We start from the raw sequence: 7,023 nt of genomic DNA, 5'->3' as shown, positions 1-7,023 counted from the left end.
GAAACTTTATCTATGTACTGCACAGGATTTCTTTAAAGGAAGTATTTGTGTCTTCTGTCAATAATCAGGTGCTTAGAATTCTTACCTACTTGTAAAAGTGGGACTGTCAAGTGCTAGTGCAAAAGAAAAAAATCCTCATTTATTTCTTTCTAATTCATTCTTTCACTTGGGAGTCCAGGCTTCAGTTAAATTTCAGGGATGCTATTCAGAGCAAAGTATTTGTAGAATTTTAAAAATGGCCTTTTACGACGGCAGCAGTGAAAATGGGGATCTGTTGTTTACTTTCCCTGACAAAATTGCAGGGTGGCTTTTCTCCATGGGCTCTTTGATATTAGACTATTAAATCCACTTTCACTACCAGTCCTGGACTTCTGCAAACTTCTAGACTGTGTACAGTCTAGAGAAGCAGTGAGAGGAACGTGAAAGACAGTGCAAAACTGAATACTGGGCAAATTGCCAGTAAATTCAATGAAGCTTTTCATGAAATTCACTGTGTTTTACATTAAAGCTGAATTTGGCCCACTGTCTACAGCTATTAAAGTTATATAGATTTAAAAAGTTATATGAAATTTTACCTACTTGTAAAAATTCAATTTAATGTTGAATCTATTTAAAACCTCCTTGAAAAATACTTTTAAATTATCTGTTAAGGACTCATATGGTGTATGGCTTCTCCCTTTATTTTCTGTCTGGATGGATCAGATGAAGCACATGGTGATGGATTCCCATAGTTTCATGCACACACTTGGTATCATCAAATGAAAATATGTATACATGGTTCATTTGTTTTTAAGAAAATTCTTCTGTTGATGAGGGATTTTTTTATGACTGTGCTAGAGTGATAGATAATTAAGATTGTTCTCACCTTTCCCATTTAAATTTGTCTTAAATTGATGCTTTAATAATGGCCAGCTTCTTTAATCAGCGAATGTCCAGGAGTTATGGACCTTGAGAGCTCTACAAAATCAGACAAACTTTTATGGCCTAGAGGATATGGAAAAATGGCATTTTTTCCTGCCCATCCTAAGAAGGTATGAATAGAGAAGTTCAAATAGGACAGATCTCATTTTGTTTTAAGGAAAACGTTGGGACATGTATGTAGTGACACAGCCAGTTGAATTCTGGAGACCATGATACTTGACTGAGTGTTGTCTGGCTTTAGTTTGCAGTAATTCTGTCTGTCCAGCAGGAGACCTGGAATGGGCCCTACTGCCTGTGAAGTTCAGGAGATTTGCTGCCATTGTTTCAAAATGTGTGTTTTGTCTTCTTTGTGTAAAATAAAGGTACTCTCTTTGGGCCTCTGTGATAAGTAGCAGCATGTTTTCTCAGTTGTGAATAACAGTATTAAATGGGAGATGAAATTAGAGAGTTCAACAGAAGTTGTATCCACAGCTTGAAATTTACTTTAAGAAATGAGGTAAATCAAAAACTCTGTGGTGTTGCAGCCTTTACAACTAGGACCACAGTGCTAAATACGGGATGCAATATTGAAAAGAGGAAAAAAGATAACTACTGTATTTTGGTATCATCAGTTCAATTTGAGTATAAAGCCCTTGGATGCTTTTGGGATATTTAGACTGGATACTGGAAGCACCAAAAGTAAACCTATTTAGGTGAGGCCTCCTTGCGGCATTATGGCCCTATTTAGGATCCACACTTCTAGTTTTGCAGCTACTAGTTCAAGCAATAGGACGTATTGCAGACAGGGAGTGTTAATGGTGAATTTTTTGATCTAAGTCTTTGGGAGTATTCTGGACATCAAATCATATGGTCATATGTAAGGAGATACAAGGAAGAGATCAAAGTACACTTTGCATGCAAATAGCAGTGAGTTTTGCAGTATACATTTTGCTCCCTTGAGAAAGTTATGATCATTAGCTCCTAATTCTTCAGTCAAACCGAGAGGGGAATGTATCTGAATGCACCAGGTAAGTGTAAGGAAATTATGTGAATGGAAATGGGTTTCCATAGTGAACACTTTACAGCTGCAAAACCTGAGGTCACACATTTGAATTCCACACTATGCAGTTCCTAGGTCAGAGGGCAAAATTCCTGACCAAAGAGTGTGCGCTGACCCTTTTGAAATAAGCAAATGTCATCAATTTATTCCCTTGTGGCTGAGTGCCATTTGCACTATCTGGAAATCTTGAGACCAGGAGGGCAAGAGAGGTCCAATACAGAAGCCAAAGTTATATTCATTGATATTAGACCATTGCTGTATCCTGTAAATTCATTCAGAGGCAGCAGTTTTGAGCATTAGCAGGTTAACTTCTATTAGAAACATGTCTGTAAGATGCAAAAGACTGCCATGAAGAATATTAGCAGGATTTGGCTCATAACAAGATGTGTACTTGAGTTATCCCAAAACACAAGAGCTGGCAGTTACTTAGGGTGGAAGTCAGCAAAGGGTACTCACAGCACTGCTCGGGGGAGTTCAACTGGTTGACTTGGAACAGATCTCCCCACCTCCTACCTCACTGGCTGTCTTGTGCGTATAATAGGGTGGTTAGTCCTGCATGAAGCATGAGATAGCTGTTTTTCCAGCAGCAGTCACAGTCTTCAACCCAACAATAGCAGAACCTACAATCTTTTCTGTAAATCTTTGCTCCCTTTCCCTGCCATAGGTTTTTCTCTCCATATTTTGGTCAAACTCCAAATATTTCCTTTTAAAAATGTAATTTTCCAATATATCCAGTTACTTAATTTTTCCATGAATTTTCATTCTGTACATTCAAGCACCCCTTTTCATTGCTGGCATTGCTGCTAGTAAAGTGACTTCTGTTCTATATTGGTTATGCCCCACAAAGTGCTACTCAGGTTTAAAGCTGCTCTCTACGAATTACTTGCTATTTGAATTTATCCTTGCTTATTTAACTAATAATGCAATAATCTCAAAAACACTAGAAGAGACAAGCAAGAACCTGCAATTCTTGATGTTTGTTTACTGTTATGTTCCCCTGTCATCACACACAGTATCCCTTAATTATGTATTTGAATTATTGATGTTTCTCAGTAGTAGAGAAGCATATGTCCTCTAGGTGCTTTTTGTTCGAATTTCTATCATTTTACTCTACCAAATCTATATAGAAAAATATGGCATTTACTTTAGTTTACTGTATGTTGTCAGTAAACTTGCCCAAACAAAGGAAGTAAGACCGCATCTTTCAGTGACACGAAACACTGTTGAAAGAGGAAAAAAACCATTATATAATGACAAGAACAACTGTGAGCCAATAGGAATGTAAAACGTCTTCACCTTCTTGTTATCTCACAGCGTTCAGATGCTCATAACAGTTTAGAAAGCATCCCGCCCACACCACAGGATCTTGCTCCTCTTTAATTTTCTCTAATTTGTGTAGTGAATAACCAAATACTCATAATGCAATTAGAAGATAATCAGGCTTGTAATTATGTTAATTGCTGGAGACTTACATCAATCCTCCAGCAAAGTGATAGGATTTCAGGGGAACTATTAACATGGGAAGAGAGAGGAAGCACACATGAGAGAGAAAGAGATTGGGGGAGTGGGTAAATTGATGAACAGCTTAGGCTTGTATCATTGAGCAACAATGAGAATACAATGGTGCAACAAATGAAAAGGGCCTCAGGGGGAGATGCTCAGAAAATGAGGTTTTAGGTACCAGCAACTCAACCTCTTTTGTCTGTTTTCTTCCCATAAATAATCATGTTGTGCATCTATATTTATTGTAATAAGCCCAATTCAGAGAAATCGGATCCATAGCTGAACAGAGAACAAAGGGGAACTGTTCAGCTATGCAGCAGTTTGCCATGTCTCCCACACCACTGAAAGAGCCACTGTATTACCTTCTGTCCTCGACTCCTGGGGGTATTCTTTTCTCATGGTGATGTCTGATATTACATTTAAAGCCATAATACTGCAACTGCAATGGGCCGTCTCAGAAATGTCATGGATCAGTCATAATCTGTGCAGAACATACAATACAGAGTGGACTGACAGAATTTATGAAATAATCCACAGTGGAAATGCTTTTCTTTTTTTTTTTTATTTACCTTTTTTTCAGTACCTCATTGAGGTTGTAGTGATTGTTTAAGCCTTTTGAAAGTGAGTTTTGTCAGATGAAGTCTGATATAAGTTGTAGACAATGACTATAGTCTATTAGTGTGGCTATTTCTGAGTTTACAGAACAGTTTTTTGTGTTTACACTACTTGTCAGAAATTGCCTAGCTAGCTTAAAATAAAAATGGATTTATAAAATGAGTATTATTATTATTATCACTAAGATACTTGTTCACAGTTTAAAATATTAGACATGAAGACAAACTAGTAAGGATCAAGGAAGTCAGGCTACCCTTAGCCTCATATGATCTTTTTGCCCACAGCTGTCATGATGAAGATAATAAAGAAAAAGATAATGAATAATCTCAGTTGTTTTCTCTTTTTGTCTGTATGTTTGTACATGCAATTAAACTAAAGGCCATTTTGCAACATTTGATTAACTCTAGGAAAGTACTTGGATGTAAAAGTACATTAGCTTTTGCAACTCCCTGGAAAAGCACATTTTGTCATATCTTTTTAAATGGGCATTACGCTATTATTTATGAATTCTGAAAAATGATCTAAAGAGCTGAGGGGTTAGGTGAAAATATTTAAAGATATCTAAGTGCCCTATTCTGAAATATTTCCTATAAATGACTTGTTTTTTCCTTTTGATTCAGGTTCAATTATCAAGTGTCATCGATCATTCCTACCATATAATGTCTTTAAATTCCAATTAAGCTTGATTTCTCAGTTCTAAAAAGCCTAGGAAGAGTCAAAAGAAACTCTCTCAAGGGCTTCATCTACTAGAGATTTCTGCCCCATTGTTTCTTCGAACAGATGAGTGCTGCATACCTTGACTCCAGCCATGACAACACAATTCTCATGAAGCGGCCCTTAAAAATCACTCTGGAGCTCACACAGCAGGAGACTGAAGAGTATAAACCCAGTGTAAGCACAAGCTTCCTTACACATAATTCCTCAGCTCTATGGGGCTGCATGCCCCTGATTGGCCCACCCTAGTATACCCTTGTTGTAGGAGTGTGGCAAATACGGGGACTCTGAGTTGATCCCAGTCTATTCTGGGGCTCTGCAAGTATCTAACAAACTGTGTCTGTCTGACAAAAAGATCAAGCATGTAATATGCACAGAGAACATCTTCAGATCCAAATAATCCAGGTGAAAAATCAACAAAAGGAGCAGCACCACTTTCTTCTCTCCTTCTCCTGCCCATATAGCTGTACACAACACCCAATGCAATGGGGAGTGGATGTGTTATTCAGCAGTCATCTCCATCAAGGACGTAGCAATACGCAGCTTTACCCTATATAGACTGACGTATTTAGGCCTTCATGGAGCTACAATTTCATTTTACCTCAATGATGCTTCCAATATTTTGAAAGTAAAGTTTCAAATGCCAATTTTCACTCAGAAACTGACTCCCCAGAAAATTTAAGTAAAACAAAACAAAACAACACCCTGTACCTTTGCATTTGCTTCTTTAAAAGGTATTTCCTTCCAACTCTGTCCCTTGTTGGTGAGCTTTACTGTGTGGTGTATGCCTAATAAATGATAATCTTCACATGAATGCAGTTGTGAAGATATCATTACTTTTTTGTTACTAAATTTATGATAGCTATTGTAATCAGTAATAAAGTATAATTTATTTTAATTAAGTACTGTTGTAGATGTGTATAGGGTTTTAAAGCACTTTCAAAACAACCTTAAGTATGATCTTATTTTAATGTCTTTTGTTGAGGTATGCTACTGATTCCCATCTAGTTTTAGGAGAGGAAGGAGGAGAAAGGACAATGTGGGCAGACAAAGTCTTAAGCAAGGAAAATATAAGCTAAAGAAATGTATTCCAATTTGAAATTTGAAAGAAAGGAAAGTTTGTTCGGTTATGACTTCTTTTCATGCTTCTCTTGGAATCTTCTTTGGGTTGTACCTGTCAGCCATAAGCTCCTTAAAATTGGGCTTATGTGTGCTTGGAATTTGGGCTTGCTTATGCAGGTGGGATAATGGGTTGACTTATAAATCCCAGTGGTAGTATCAAGTGAAAAGGTCCCTTCAGGGCCTCTGGGCACTTTCTGTTGGTAGCACAATACTGTATTTCGTGATATTGTCCGGGATATGGAGACCAAGCAAAAGAGAAGGGATTATTATCCAAAAACCTCCTATGCTGGTTCAATACTGTATTTCTTTTCACCACAAAATGTTTTTTCTCCTGGCTGTCAAATGTCAGGATTTTCTTACAGGTTAAATTCAAGATTTCAGAGATTCTTGCAGACTCCCTACCACTGTTCCTATAACTGTCTTTTCTCAGTCATTCATTCACAGGGTATCTGTACAGTGTCTTATTAAAGGCCTTGGAAATTGCTGCCTGACCTGATCAAGGTTCCCCAGCTTATTTAACACTTCATGGAGCATCCCAAGCCTAAAATAACTGAAATGTAGTGAATGTAAGAGTTAGGCTCATTGTCCTGACACTCAGCCACCCCAAATGCAGCTGGTCCCAGTCCCTTTTAAATTAATTGCATCTACCACATTTTGTTGGGTGATATCTGAGAAGCTGCTGTACAGGGATGAAATAGAGGCGCACCAAAGGAAAAAAGTATCCATGTCTGCCCTTGTCAAGATGAAGAACTTAGGGAGGAAATTTTCTTTCTTCGGTGGAAGAAATGGCTACTCCTTTGGTAGAACATTCTGTGTCAGCCTATAAGGTAAGGCAATACTGATCCACACAGAAAGAAATGAAAGATTCACAGAAATATTCTGTGACTTGGATGAAGTTCAGACCACAGATCTAAGTACAAGAATCAGGAGGAGCAGAAAAAGCAGAAGAAGAAGGATTCTCCCCATCTACTCCACTCTTGTGAGACCTCACCTGGAGTACTGCATTCATCTCTGATGTCCCCAGCATAAGGAGGACATGGACCTGCTGTAGCAAGTCCAGAGAAGGCCATCAAGTGATGGAGCACCTTTCCTATGAAGACAGGCTGACA

This window comes from Neopelma chrysocephalum, unplaced genomic scaffold (assembly GCF_003984885.1).
Source record: "Neopelma chrysocephalum unplaced genomic scaffold, ASM398488v2 Primary Assembly neopelma1_22, whole genome shotgun sequence".
NCBI lineage: Eukaryota > Metazoa > Chordata > Aves > Passeriformes > Pipridae > Neopelma > Neopelma chrysocephalum.
Note: the sequence above shows the minus strand (reverse complement) of the source record.